Source organism: Pygocentrus nattereri, chromosome 10 (genome assembly GCF_015220715.1).
Source record: "Pygocentrus nattereri isolate fPygNat1 chromosome 10, fPygNat1.pri, whole genome shotgun sequence".
In the NCBI taxonomy this organism is placed as follows: Eukaryota; Metazoa; Chordata; class Actinopteri; order Characiformes; family Serrasalmidae; genus Pygocentrus; species Pygocentrus nattereri.
The window spans coordinates 40,909,446-40,923,441 of record NC_051220.1 but is presented as its reverse complement, the minus strand read 5'-3'; the positions used below and the strand labels follow the sequence as shown (position 1 = coordinate 40,923,441).

The 13,996-nt window shown below is 40.2% G+C and overlaps 1 non-coding gene across 1 annotated transcript; it reads left to right on the top strand.

Annotated features, from left to right (window-relative positions):
• The first annotated feature begins 4,407 nt into the window (after positions 1–4,407).
• Positions 4,408–4,525, top strand: LOC119264200. Its single transcript, XR_005130861.1, has one exon. It is a non-coding gene; the product is annotated as a U5 spliceosomal RNA (small nuclear RNA).
• Positions 4,526–13,996: the final 9,471 nt, after the last annotated feature.

Below are 13,996 nucleotides of genomic sequence, written 5' to 3'. Positions count from 1 at the left end.
TTGTCTCGATAGGCCATGTCTTGGACACCCCCACCAGGAGGCGTCCAGGGGGCATCCAGATCAGATGTTCAGATGCTCCTGGTAGGGTCTCCCATGGTGAACAGCTCTGGAGTGAAGACCCAGACTAACTGGGTTCAAAAACCCTTTATGATAAATAGACACAGACCATCGTGTACCCTGCCCGGGACAGGGTCCCCAGGACCTACCCCTGAATCAGAATCAGGTGTCCTAAATGTGGCAAACACAGAAATGTGCAGTGAGTGGTGTCACCTGGACTGACTTTGGGCGCCCCTGATTTATATATCGCTGTTACTGGAATAAAACCTTGTATCTCAATTTTTCATTTATTGATATACTTTGAAAATACCTGTTGTCCTTTACATTGTGCGTAAATTTCATGATGAATGGACTAAAAGAAACCATCCAAAATGACTTGGAAAAACGTCTGGTTCCATTCACTTCCATTGAAAGTAAAGTAGGTTTTTTCCTTCTCCTGTAAAGTTACTATTTTGGAGATACGAGGTTTTTGACCGACAACAGCGACACAAATTCATATGGATTCATAGATCTCATTCTCACTGTTCCTCTGATAGGCCTCTAACAAGAATTAATCGGTCACCGCTGGTTAATCTAAATCCTTCTGCCCAGTGACAGGCTGGCTTCTTTCTTCTGAGTTCAGTCTTGTATTTTTTGTAAACTCTTATTCTCTGTTCATGTTGCTCTTGTTGTGTTATTGCTCTGCTGGCCAGTGAGGTCCAGAGGAGGATGTGTGCCACTTTGGAGTCTCCATTCCTCTCAAGGTTTCTTTATCACACTTTCATGGAGTTTTTCTTGCCACTGTCACTCTTTGCGACACTCATTGGGAGGTTGGACATGGATTTTCTGTAAAGTTGCATTGTAATAACACCTGCTGTAAAAATCACTATGCAAATAAATCATAATTAATTGATGTTCATTGGATGGTATAATGATGTTTGTTGTATATATTACCATATAAATGATTTGTGTGTACATATATATAAAAAAGAATTGGAAGCCCATTTTTGGCGTTTTTCAATTTTTTAATTTTTTTATAATTTGAAAAGGCCAGTTTCCCTTTATGATGTGTCAAATTAAATGATGCACAGAGCAACAGAAATGGTCCAAAATTACTTGGAAATTTCTTTTTATTAATTTACTTCCAATAAAATTTAAGAACATTTTGGAGATAACAGGTTTTGTTCCATCAGCTGTGCTATCTATCTATCTATCTATCTGTCTGTCTGTCTGTCTGTCTGTCTGTCTGTCTGTCTGTCTGTCTGCCTGCCTGCCTGCCTGTCTGTCTGTCTGTCTGTCTATCTATCTATCTATCTATCTATCTATCTATCTATCTATCTATCTGTCTGTCTGTCTGTCTATCTATCTATCTATCTATCTGTCTGTCTGTCTGTCTGTCTGTCTATCCATCTATCTGTCTATCTGGCTCTGTCTGTCTGTCTATCTATTGATCTGTCTATCTGGCTCTGTCTGTCTGTCTATCTATCTATCTATCTATCTATCTATCTATCTATCTATCTGTCTATCTGTCTGTCTGTCTGTCTTTCTATCTATCTATCTATCTATCTATCTATCTATCTATCTATCTATCTATCTATCTGTCTGTCTGTCTGTCTGTCTGTCTGTCTATCTATCTATCTGTCTATCTGTCTGTCTGTCTATCCATCTATCTGTCTATCTGGCTCTGTCTGTCTGTCTATCTATCGATCTGTCTGTCTGTCTGTCTGTCTATCTATCTATCGATCTGTCTGTCTGTCTGTCTGTCTATCTATCTATCTATCTATCTGTCTGTCTGTCTGTCTATCCATCTATCTGTCTATCTGGCTCTGTCTGTCTGTCTATCTATCGATCTGTCTGTCTGTCTGTCTGTCTGTCTGTCTGTCTGTCTGTCTATCTATCTATCTATCTATATCTATATATGTATATATATATATATATATATATATATATATATATATACATTATTTTCATAGTAAATGCTGAATAATTCATTGCAGACACTGAATAAATTATATTTATATAAAAGCACCAGAATGTTACACTTAACTGTTTCCGCAAGAAGAACCTTCAATGTAAAAATGTTACTGCATCATGTTTCACGAACAAACGTTGACCGACACTTGATACGAATGAATGGAGCTTCATGCTTGTTGCGCAATTTTGTGAAGTAGTAGAAACTACAGTGTAGCTCATTTAAATTCTTATGTTTTGTAAAATCATCATTAAATAACAGCTGAAAAGGCTTGATGTGAACTTCTCTGTGAAAATAAACAGCAGAAATAAAACACAAACATCAAGTCTCAGATTTATACTCACATGTATAGGTAACGTTTTGTTTTGGTTTTATGTGACGTATATGTTTTTTTCATGCGGTCAGCGGCAGCACTGGGGTCAGTTGTGACAGTGTCACTGTCAGCCTTGATGAAATCTGATATGCAAGCTAAACATTTCAGCACTGAGAAATGTCACCCATGCCATCTGGAAACCAACTAGACCAACCGGCTATCAAATCTAGCCTGTTTTGGGTTTCATGTGCATAAAAACTTTGGCCATGATCCAAAATGTTCTTCAGATTTTTTCTACTTTTCATTATAAAAGTGGACTTTTGATCATAAAATCTGGAAATCTGGTGCAGGTGGAGGACACTGAGACTCAAGACTCGACTCAGATTCAGACTCGCAACCCAGTGCAAAGTAATTGACTTCACAGTAGAGCAATTGGCAATTTTACAACTGACCACTGTTACAACTGACCCCAGTCTCCACTAGTTATTGAATAATTTATACTAGTTAATGAATAATTTATGGTAGTTACTGAATAGTTTATTATAGGAACTGAATCATTTCTAGTAGATACTGAATTAATTATAGTCTTTGCTGGATAATTTAGATCAGTTATGTAATAATAACCCTCCAGTTTACAGGCTTTCATGTCTATAATGTGCAAAATATCTGGACTTCATATCCAGACTGGCTGCTGTTTCCAGTCCTGACATTAGTTCGTCATTGATGTAAGTGGACTAAAGGTGAGGATGCGGTGGTGAAAGGCCTTGCAGCAGGTTGACCTCTGTACACACTCGGGCTGCTGCCTGGACAGACACAGCAGGCGACCAGCCCTTGATGAGATTAATCTCTGGGGTGCTCAGGGCAGTTTAACTCATGTTTCCACAAATACAAAAGCCTGGAGATCGGTGAAGGATCATCAGAAAGTGGACATGCGTGAAAACAGGTCAATAAACTCTGTTCTTCTCATTAACTTTGTACTTTCTCATTCTGCAGAAACTCGTGGCAGAACAGAGAACAGACAGAAAATTATACTGGTGAGACTTTAGACCATTTTTATGAGATTCACAGGAACACTGGAAGCCAAAAATGATCAGACAAATGCACAAATAACCAACAAGAACAAACAGTTCCTCTCGTCAGCTGCCGTTCATCCATGTTTCAAATAAACAAGGTTTTTGATGGGAAAAATCATGTGTTCCTGATTTCCTTTCCCTTTTTAACTGGCAGTGTTTGTCTAAAGCCAACCAAGCAGCTAAAAGAAGAATAAAGCAGAGGTGCTCTGGTCTGTTGTGAAATGTGGGGCACCGTAAAAACTCTAACTTTACACAGCGCAGAGTGAAATGTTATAAACAAGAGACAGACTTGAGTCGCACTCAGTTCATATGCTGACTGAGTCATGAGTCACATGAACAAATGGATTAAAATAGGACAGAAAACATTGATGCAGTTCATGAATAAAACCTTTCATTTCCAACCATACGTGTGACTTCGCTCCGGTCATGATTGGTCATTACTGCACTACTGCATTGTAGCAGCATCAGGTTCAACACGGCTTCAAATAATGAGCCTTTTATTATGCACTATATTGCCAAAAGTATTCACCTGTCTGGCTTCACATGCATATGAACTTGAGTGAAATCCCATTCTTAATCCATAGGGTTTAATACGATGCTCGCCCACCCTTTGCAGCTATAACAGCTTCAACTCTTCTGGGAAGGCTTTCCACAAGGGTTAGGAGTGTGTTTATGGGAATTTTGACCGTTCTTCTAGCATGTTTGTGAGGTCAGACACTGATGTTGGACGAGAAGGCCTGGCTCACAGTCTCCGCCCCTATTCATCCCAAAGGTGTTCTATCGGGTTGAGGTCAGGACTCTGTGCAGGCCAGTCGAGTTCTTCCACACCAAACTCACGACTGGACTTGCTGCACAGGTGGCGTCCGATCACGGTACCACGCTGGAATTCACTGAGCTCCTGAGAGCGACCCATTCTTTCACTAATGTCTGTAGAACCAGTCTGCAGGCCTAGGGGCTCGGCTTTATACACCTGTGGCCATGGAAGTGACTGGAACACCTAAATTCAATGATTTGAGCTCAGGTTTCTCTTCGTTCACACACAAATCTTCAGCCTTTTACTAAAGATTTCCGTGGAGGGGAACATTGACAAGTTCTTCTCCGCAATTTCCCTCCAGGATCAATAAGGTTTTATCTATCTATCTATGTATCTATTTGGATGGGTGAGTGTATACTTTTGGCAATATAGTGTAGAAAAGCATTCAGTCTAACGTCAGGGTTACCTCTCCATGATTTCCAAATAGAATTTCAAATGTTGATTTGTCAGACCACAGGACATTTTTTTACTTTGCCTCAGTCCATCTTAAATGAGCTCGGGCCCAGAGAAGGTGGCAGCATTTCTGGATGCTGTTTTATGGTTTCTTCTTTGCAAGCCAGAGTTTTAATTTCCACTATAGAAATGTGTCTGTTTTTAAGTAGTTGTGAGATGTTTCACCAGATGTTAGTTTAGCATTACACAATTTTGCCAGTCTTCGGTTGTCCCTGCTCCAACTTTTTTGAACAACTCTTTTGAGTGTTATTGGCATCAAATTCAATATGTGCATATATTTTTCAAAAGCAATAAAATTTCTCAGTTTCAACATTTGATATGTTGTCTTTGTACTATTTTTAATTAAATATGGGATTTAAATGATTTGAGCATCATTGCATTCTGTTTTTATTTTGCACAGCGTCCCAACTTTTGGAAATGAGGTTGTATTAATTTTAAAATAGCTTAGTGTTTACACAGCTACTACGAAATCATCTACAGCTCTGTTCTTCATCGAAAACTTTCAGCTTCTTCCAAACTGTTTGAAATGTTTAAATGGTTGGTATCATATCGGAATCATATAGGCTACCTCACAGCCATCATCACATCTCCGGTCTATAAATTTGTCCCCTTTAACCTGAATAGATCTCCAGGGACAGAAGGCAGTGATGGAAAGGAAGGAAAGGAACCACATTAATGCAGGAAATGCTCAAGTGGACATCTTTGCTATGAAATCAAAGGGATCTGCCTTGTTTTGACAACAGCCCCCATGGCTACTCCCCTCAAGAGGATGTCACTCTTCACCCAGTTATCCAGCTCTGGTCTGCGGGCCAGACAGTCTGTTTAAACGGACAAGGACCTCTCACCTTCAGCCTGAACCAGACGTGCTGTTTTCTGCAAAAGTCAAGAGACGAGAACTGGGTTGTGATTCATTCCCTCCACACATGGTCTTCTTACCAGATTTAGAATTCTTGTTTGTGATAAGCTCATGAGAAAACATTTGGTCAAACACTTTTTCGAGTGACCTTGCCAAACAGCTGCCTGTTGGGATTCAGATAATTGCCTCCACATTTGCTGAAGGCAGCATCGTCTGGTGCAAACATCTTGTTTAACTACAAAGTTCAGAGCAGGTTTTAATCTTGACAGACAGACTTCAGGGTGTGGCGGTAAAACTCTTACAGAAAGAATACATCACATTTGGTTAAGAGCCATTTGTGTTTTCCCTTTGAGAGAGCACGTCCCCATTCGCTGCCCACATTGTGGGGAAAGGTTTGAGGGATTTGTGTGAAATAAAATCAGAGTGAAATCAAGATGAAGTTAATATTCACCTTACTGGATAGTTGAGTTCAATATCAAGTAAACCTAACTGAACTTTTAATGATTTTAATCATGGTCCAGCTGAGAACTGTGACTATTTAAGCTAGACATAAATATCAAAATGTGGTCAAAAAATGAGAAAAAGCACCTCTACTATACTGCTAGTTTTACTATAATGCTATAAGATTTCTAATAGTATATTAACGCTAAGCTAATGATGTGTACATTCATATTTTTTGGCCATTCAGGTACAACCCCATTTCCACAAAAAGGAAAATACTACAAAGGGGGACTTTTGTAATACAGAGCAACGCTGCTGTGGTTTGTTTTGCTTAAATAATCAAGGCCTTCTCTGAAAAAGACGTCATCTGGACGGCAGCATGTGTTGCCAAAACATGTCTATATCAATCAGCATTAATAGTGCCTTCACAGATGTGCACGTTACCCATACCATGTGCACTAATGCCCCCTAAATCATCATGAATACTGGCTTTAGAACTGAGCACTGATAACAAGCTGAGTGGTCTTCAGCCTGGAGGACACAGTCTCCATGATTTCCAAAAAGAACTTCAGTTCTTGTTTTGTTGGACCACAGGCCACTTTTCCGCTTCCACTCTGTCCCTTTAAAATGAACTCAAGCCCAGAGAAGGTGGCAGCATTTCTGGATCCTGTTTATATCTGGTTTCTTCTTTGTGTTTTCGGGTTTTAATTAGCACTTGTGGATGCAGTGATGAACTGTTTTCACAGACAGTGGAGTTTCTGAGCCCATGCAATGATTTCCTCTAGATTTCTGGAGATTTCCCCAGATTCTCTGAATCTTTTAAGTAAATATAGGGTTTAAATGATTTGCACATCATTGCATTTTGTTTTTATTAACATTTTGCACAGCTTCCCAACTTTTTTGGAAATGGGGTTGTACAATACAGACATTAGACGCTTTTAAACACATTCCATATGTTTTATTTTTAGCAAGTAACAGACATTATCATATTATATGCATCAGTGCTACAGTGACTGAGTTCTGACAAAGAGCTGCCACTGCTGTTCTCCATTCCTAACAACTAACCAGAACCTGCTTAGACTACGGCTCAAAGTCAGTGACGTATAAAAGTTCCAGAAGGACTCGAGTGACTTTTTTGCTCCTCGAAAATTCCCATTGTAAATCAAAGGGTTATTGGTTAACTCCTCAGTCACTTCGTAATTATGTTGGTAATTAATCTAACATGCAAGGCCTTCAGTCCAGCTCCTGAAGTCCTAACCATTAGGAGGTCAGCTTGGCTGTATCTACCTAAACAGTCCTGAAGGGATAATTTTACATCAGTTGTTTCAAGATTTTAACCCTTTCCAACTAAATCTTAGTGATAAGAGTATTATTACAGTAATTGCAGAGTTTAAATAGAATAAATCATGATGTCCGAAATCTGTTTATTAATTTACATGTATAATATACTAAGCTAGTTAGATAGTTTCTAGCTACAATAGCAAATTTTAGCAAACTTAAGAAGTTCCAAAGTCCAATGTTTTGGCAAATCCCACACTTTGTAAAATAACCTTGCTAACTAATTAACTAACTAGAAAGTAAGTACTGATGATCCAAAGCTCTGGTAGCTGGCTTGCTGTGTGCTTAGTTTGGTGATTTGCAAGCTAGGTAAGTCAATGTTCTGGTAGCCTAGCTTGCTACAGTAGCTATGTAAGCTGACTTTAGGAAACTATTGACACATTGTCACATTTCCGGTGTCCTGTACAACCCCTGACTTTAGAATATCATAGACCACCGCCCAAACGGTGATCCTTGATTTGGCCTGTCAGGGAGTTGTTTAACCCAGAAACATACAAACATGTTTTTCAGTAGATAATTTATTAAATTCTTATTTATCTTTTATTATCATATTTTTGTAGACAAGTACAGTGTAAAGTTATATTTTTAAAAAAACTTCAAAAAAGTTAATTTAAAAGGTCCCTAACTTCTTTACTTTCCCTAACTTTCTTTAATTTTTTGTCTTTTTGGCTCTCGACCCAACACACGACACTTTGCCCAAGGCAACATCCTTGGGCCCCCTTGCCTTAGACGTGCACATTATTAATGCCACTTGTGCGTCCTTACAGCCGTCAATATGAATAATGACCCTGAACACTCAGAGCACTCTGCAGTTCATGGCATCAGTGCTTCACTCGGATTAGTTTAGAGATCTGCCAAGATTAATGGAGCCCAGGTTGAGATGTGACTGAAGGAACAGGGAAGCCTACGGCTCCTCAGGGAAACATACGGAGCATGTATATGTCTCCTGCGTGGCCAGTCCAAAGATTAATGCATACCTTCTGAACGTGAATGTGTGACAGATGTGGGAATCCAGGCTTGTTTCCTTTACCATCCTGAGAACGAGGCCACACATGCCACAACTCAAGGCTCAGTGCTGGGTGGGCCGAGGTGGTTTACGTACTGTCTGATTTATGGAACATGACTAGGAGATACCTGACACTTATCGTGGGAAAAATCATCGTATGGTTTCATCATCACTCCTTTCATTCCCACAGATACATCTGAGACGTATCTACTCTCAATGTTCTCAATACAAACACCTCACAATACTTAAACAGAAATGTGGTGACAGGATGTAATTTAATTATTATACTAGTAGTAGTAGTAGTAGTATTACTATTATATATTATACAATCCCTTTTCAATCAATGTGGCATGGTGTGCATCCTATGTTTGTGTGTGTATATATATGCACTGGTGCGCAGTCGTGTTGGAGCAGGAAGGGGCCGTCCCCAAACTGTTCCCACAAAGTTGGGAGCATGAAATTGTCCAAAATCTCTTGGTGCTGAAGCGTTAAGAGTTCCTTTCACTGGAACTAAGGGGCCGAGCCCAACTCCTGAAAAACACCCCCACACCATGATCCCCCCTCCACCAAACTTTACACTCAGCACAATGCAGTCAGACAAGTACCGTCTCCTGGCAACCGCCAAACCCAGACTCAGCCATCGGATTTCCAGATGGAGAAGCGTGATTGGTCACTCCAGAGAACACGTCTCCACTGCTCTAGAGTCCAGTGGCAGCGCTTTACTCCACTGCATTCCACGCTTTGCACTGCGCTTGGTGATGTAAGGCTTGGATGCAGCTGCTTGACCATGGAAACCCATTCCATGAAGCTCTCTACACTGTTCTTGAGCTGATCTGAAGGCCACATGAAGTTTGGAGGTCTGTAGTGATTGACTCTGCAGAAAGTTGGTGACCTCTGCGCACTATGCCCCTCAGCATCCACTGACCGCTCTGTCATTTTACGTGGCCGACCACTTCGTGGCTGAGTTGCTGTCGTTCCCAATCGCTTCCACTTTGTTATAATCCCACTGACAGTGGACTGTGGAATATTTAGTAGTGAGGAAATTTCACGAGTGAAATTGTGAGTGAAAACTTTTGGAAATATAGTGTATATATTCAAGGATTCAAGGATTCAAGGAGATTTTATTGTCATTCGCATCACATGGTACATGAGGTGGAACGAAATTAAGATCTCATGGTCCAGTTTACACCCAAGAGCTGTTATTAAAATAGATAAATAAATAGAAGTACACAAGAGAGGGAGAGTAGGAAGTTAGCAGCAATATGAAGTCCAGAGTGCAAGTTTGCTATAGCAGCATGATATTGACTTAGAGCAGTGGATAAAGTGTCTAGATAAAGTGTCTCAGTGCGGTTTAAAGTGACAGTGCCTGTAACAGTACTTGTTCTTGTAAGTGTCAGTTGGAATTTAGGAGCCTTACAGCTTCTGGTATGAAGCTGTTTCTGAGTCTGGTTGTTTTGCACTTGATGCTCCGCAGCCTCCTGCCTGAGGGGAGCGGGACAAAAAGTGCGTGTGCTGGGTGGGTGGGATCCTTCCTGATGCAGGTAGCCCTTTTCCTGCATCTGGAGGTGTAAATGTCTGTGGTGCTGGGGAGGCTGACTCCAGCAATCCTCTGTGCAGCCTTCACCACCCTCTGCAGTGCTTTCCTATCTGCAGCAGAGCAGCTTCCATGCCACACGTTGATGCTGGAGCACACGACGCTCTCCACCACACATCTGTAGAAGGAGGTGAGGACTGCCCTCCCGAGTCCAGCTCGTCTCAGCCTCCTGAGGAAGTAGAGCCGCTGATGTGCCTTCCTGACCAGAGTGGAAGTGTTGTTGCTCCAGGTGAGGTTGCTGCTCAGGTGCACACCCAAGTACCTGTAGCTGTCGACCACTTCCACCTCAGAACCTCCAATGTGCAGAGGGAGGTGGTCATGATGGCCCCTTCTGAAGTCCACAATCATCTCCTTCGTCTTCTTTACGTTGATGCAGAGGTTGTTTTCTCTGCACCAACCCTCCAGGTGTTCCACCTCCTGCCTGTAGTTGGACTCATCTCTGTTTGTGATGCACCCAACCACTGCTGTGTCGTCCGCAAACTTCACCATATGACAGCCTGGATGGATAGGTGAGCAGGATTATATTTTGATAGGATGCCACGTGTGCAACAAGACTAATCGTGAAATGTCCTGAGCCAAATATATTCAGTACTGAAACAGTCACTACTGAAACATGTGGTAACATTGTTTTGTGACAAAATGGTATATTCAATCATTTGTTTTAATAAAGTAATCATAATTAAGGTATAGGGTGACAAAGAGAAATAATTTTAGTCTAAAGCCCAAATCAGTTAAAGGTCTAAACACGTGCTTTTAACTCTGACTCTCATCCTCAGATATATGCTTTATCAAAAGCAGCAAACTTGCACTGACACTGAACCGAACACTGCATGTTTGGATTTGGTTTGTTTTTGTTTAGAGGTCCTGGACCTCTCCTCCGGGCAGTGGTGAAAGACCCAGCGGCAATGAACCCAGGCCTACATCAGTCCAGAATGGACATGACCGGAGCAAATAAATTCCAAGTCATGACTGCTGGCAGTTCTTTATCAATGTGCTTCATTAAAGGCGACTCGTTATGTTAAAGAATAATCATTAACCTAAATTCATCATCACAGCTCATCACAGTGCTTCTGAACTTGTGCTTAAACATGTAAGTCTTACTGGAGCTGGATTAGTTTTAACTAAGAAAGCTCTGTAAAATAAGTTATTTCTGATAAGATAGTGGAGAGATTTTAATCCAGTATGAATATGCAGTGTGTGTAGTTTTACAGTCTGACTGTAATAATTGTGGAGAGATTTTAATCCAGTATGAATCTGCAGTGTGTAGTTTTACAGTCTGACGGTAATAATTGTGGAGTGATTTTAATCCAGTATGAATCTGCAGTGTGTAGTTTTACAGTCTGACGGTAATAATTGTGGAGTGATTTTAATCCAGTATGAATCTGCAGTGTGTAGTTTTACAGTCTGACGGTAATAATTGTGGAGTGATTTTAATCCAGTATGAATCTGCAGTGTGTAGTTTTACAGTCTGACTGTAATAATTGTGGAGTGATTTTAATCCAGTATGAATCTGCAGTGTGTAGTTTTACAGTCTGACGGTAATAATTGTGGAGTGTTTTTAATCCAGTATGAATCTGCAGTGTGTAGTTTTACAGTCTGACTGTAATAATTGTGGAGTGATTTTAATCCAGTATGAATCTGCAGTGTGTAGTTTTACAGTCTGACTGTAATAATTGTGGAGTGATTTTAATCCAGTATGAATCTGCAGTGTGTCACGGTTGGCTCCTCCCAGTCCTGTCCATGTGCTCTTGTTTTGGTTTTGTAACTCCGCCCCTGATTGTTTTCACCTGTCCCTCATTGTTACGTGTATTTAAGCCCTGTGTTTGCCAGTCTTTGTATCTTTGAATCCTTGTATCTCTGTACCTGGTCGTCGTTGTTTGTGTTGGTTCTAGTCTTTGTTATGTCTTACCCTAACTCTGTACGTGTCGGCTCATTGACCCTTGACTGTATTGACCACGACCCTGGATTTGCCCGTAATAAATCTCGCTTATCTCAGCGTATGCGTCCGCCTCCTCGCTCCCCCTTACACAGTGTGTGTAGTTTTACAGTCTGACTGTAATAATTGTGGAGTGATTTTAATCCAGTATGAATCTGCAGTGTGTAGTTTTACAGTCTGACTGTAATAATTGTGGAGTGATTTTAATCCAGTATGAATCTGCAGTGTGTAGTTTTACAGTCTGACTAATAATTGTGGAGCGATTTTAATCCAGTATGAATCTGCAGTGTGTAGTTTTACAGTCTGACGGTAATAATTGTGGAGTGATTTTAATCCAGTATGAATCTGCAGTGTGTAGATTTACAGTCTGACGGTAATAATTGTGGAGTGATTTTAATCCAGTATGAATCTGCAGTGTGTAGTTTTACAGTCTGACTGTAATAATTGTGGAGTGATTTTAATCCAGTATGAATCTGCAGTGTGTAGTTTTACAGTCTGACTGTAATAATTGTGGAGTGATTTTAATCCAGTATGAATCTGCAGTGTGTGTAGTTTTACAGTCTGACTGTAATAATTGTGGAGTGATTTTAATCCAGTATGAATCTGCAGTGTGTAGTTTTACAGTCTGACTGTAATAATTGTGGAGTGATTTTAATCCAGTATGAATCTGCAGTGTGTGTAGTTTTACAGTCTGACTGTAATAATTGTGGAGTGATTTTAATCCAGTATGAATCTGCAGTGTGTAGTTTTACAGTCTGACTGTAATAATTGTGGAGTGATTTTAATCCAGTATGAATCTGCAGTGTGTGTAGTTTTATAGTCTGACTGTAATAATTATGGAGTGATTTTAATCCAGTATGAATCTGCAGTGTGTAGTTTTACAGTCTGACTGTAATAATTGTGGAGTGATTTTAATCCAGTATGAATCTGCAGTGTGTAGTTTTACAGTCTGACTGTAATAATTGTGGAGTGATTTTAATCCAGTATGAATCTGCAGTGTGTAGTTTTACAGTCTGACTGTAATAATTGTGGAGTGATTTTAATCCAGTATGAATCTGCAATGTGTAGTTTTACAGTCTGATGGTCCACGTCTCTCCAGAGGTGGGACATCATGACACTATGACTCATTTAGTAACTACTATGAATTATTCATTATCTACTATGTATTATTTAGTTACTACTATACATTTTTTGGGATCTACTATAAATTTCTCAGTATCTACTATTTATTTTTCAGTAATTACTATAAATGATTCAATAAATCCTATGACATGCAATATCATGCTATGATTTTTTTCAATATCTATTATGAATTATTCTGCATCTTTTGTGAATCACTAAGTATCTACTAAAAAAACTGACTTATTTAAGAAATTATTGGCTTAATGCAAGTGCTTCCTCTCTTAGTTACTGTTGCTATGCCTGTCAAACTTTCTGCTCAAGCCACTTCATAGCTCCCATTAACAGGTGATAAAAATAACGATGGAGTTTCATACAAGAAACCCAGTTTGTGCCAATTCCTCCGTCCTCACACCTTGAACGAGGATGCCCAGTTAGAGGCCTGGGGACCAGCTCCTCAATGCCGTTCCCACATTTTATAAGGATCAACCAGGGAGAAAAGACTCTGAAGTGTCTCAGTGTTGAGTTGCGCAACTGAATGATGTGAACTGAGTGAGTCTTCCAACCAGACCTGCTGGATCTGCCTGCTGGAATCATGCACTTTCACTGCGTCCGCAGAGCCGCAGGGTGAAGCCGCAGCTTCTGTGTGAGCGCTTCCCGCAGCGGAGCAGGAAGGCCTGCAAATGCACGTTAAAGTCATCAGCGTCTTCCCCTTAGAAAACCACATTAGCAGAGCTTAAAAACACCAGAGAGAAACCAGGAAATGATGCGTCATCCTGGAACTTCCATCATGAGAGAAATGACCAAATGAAAAATGGGGGCAAGTTAAGACGCCCCTGATTATTAACATTATCATATCATTTGAGCGATTCTGCGGATTTGCGGAGATGCGGTTTCCGCTGTGAATAAACAGCCTGTGTTTTATCTGAGATTTACAGGGGATTAGAGAGTAAAATAAGAACAATTTCGCTGTTTTGTTTGGCATCTGTAGGTTCCTACAGACAAACGAGAACACTGAGTTATTTATTTGTTTTACTTTTATTAT